Below are 1740 nucleotides of genomic sequence, written 5' to 3' on the forward strand. Positions count from 1 at the left end.
GGGCCTTCTTGCTGTGTCATAACATGGTAAAAGGCACCACATGACGACAGAATAATAGAAGGCTGAACTGTCCCTTTCATATCTGTGCTAATCCCACCCATGAAAGCAGAGCCCCTATTGGCCTAACCACCTCTCAAAGGTCCCACGTCTTTTTTTTCTTTTTTTGAGTTTAAATATATTTTATTTTTATTTTATTTATTTATTTTTTGAGATAGAGTCTCAAGCTGTCACCCTGGGTACTGTGGTGTCACAGCTCATAGAAACCTCAAACTCTTGGGCTTAAGTGATTCTCTTGCCTCAGCCTCCCAGGTAGCTGGGACTACAGGTGCCCACCACAACACCTGGCTATTTTTTGACTGTAGTTGTCATTGTTGTTTGGCAGGCCTGGGCTGGAGTCAAACCTGCCAGCTCTTGTGTATGTGGCTGGCACCCTAGCTGCTTGAGCTATAGGCACCAAGCCTACATTTTATTTTTAGACAACCTATATGACATGTTTTTTTCTTAAAAACAATGCCTCTACTCCAAATAAATCACATTCAAAATAAATGAAGAGCTCAAGATGACATCAGTCCCATTTGTCTTCCATTCTGGTGTTGAGTGGGTGACAAGCAGCAGCCAGTTTTGACAGGTGATAAATCCAAAGTAATTGCCAAATTTGTGGACATTTTCCCATTTCTCTACTATCCTTAAAGAAAATCACATATGGGGTCACAGCATCCTCATGGTAACCCAGGAGAGAACCCATGCCATCTGGATTCGTGTTTTCACTAAAAAAGAATTGGTAGTTTTTGAAATCAGCAAGAACATGCTTGATTTGTTCTGCAGCCCGTCACAAAAGATTTGCTCTTTCTGGTTTCTGTTCTTCCACTTTGCTTTGATTGACTTCATGTCATCTGTGATGTACTTCTTGTAGGCTTCTTTTGTGAGGCTGGTTTCCTGCAAGTGATGGTTCATGACAATATCAACACCAGTTATCACTGTGCTTTTGGTACCTTCCCAGTCGGGGCCTTTAGTGGAAGCATTCCACCAATGTGTGAGTCATCAATGTTACCCTCTGTCTTATGACCATCTTCTCCTCCACCTCCAGGCACAGGCTATCTGCACCCTCTTGGATCTTGTAAACATTGGAGAGCATCTCATCATAACTGCTGTGGTCCTGGTAGACAGTCATGATGGCTGCTGAGGGGAGACAGCAGTGTTGCTGAGCGAGTGTGGCACAGTAGGAGGGGCTCTGGGAAGGGAGAAGGCCTACTCAGTCACTGCCCCAAAGGTCCCACCTCTTAATACTGGTATAAATGGCAATTTAATTTCAACATGAGTTTTGAGGGGACAGACTTTCAAACCATAGCAGAAGTCTCCATCAACTTTCATTTAATCTTCAAATCACTCTAAGTACTAAGTTCTGTGGAGCAGACCATGTCTTGAATTGAGTAGGATAAAAATATAGTAAAAAAAAGTATGTCAAAGACAGTATGAAATAATAGAAGTTATATAAATAATAAGAATTCCTTAATCTCCCTAGCACTTTCTTTTTTATTTAGATAGATTCTAATTTTCTAATGTTTTCCTTAAAATTAAAAAAAATGTATTTTGGGTGAGTTTCATAGCCTTTACAGAATCAGCTTTGCAAGTGAGGAACAGTCAATGAACTGACTGTTCTTTGGAAAGGTATACAGATTGAGCTGCATGGAAGACCTGTGAGAATTAAATGTCAACATTTTCCCTACTTTTGAAAACTCA

At 40.7% G+C, this 1740-nt stretch overlaps 1 pseudogene; it reads right to left on the bottom strand.

The window, feature by feature from the left end:
• Positions 1-565: 565 nt before the first annotated feature.
• Positions 566-1171, bottom strand: LOC100954241 (annotated as a pseudogene).
• Positions 1172-1740: the final 569 nt, after the last annotated feature.

The sequence above is a fragment of the Otolemur garnettii genome, unplaced genomic scaffold, assembly GCF_000181295.1.
Source record: "Otolemur garnettii isolate 467f Iridium unplaced genomic scaffold, OtoGar3 scaffold00167, whole genome shotgun sequence".
NCBI classification, from domain to species: domain Eukaryota; kingdom Metazoa; phylum Chordata; class Mammalia; order Primates; family Galagidae; genus Otolemur; species Otolemur garnettii.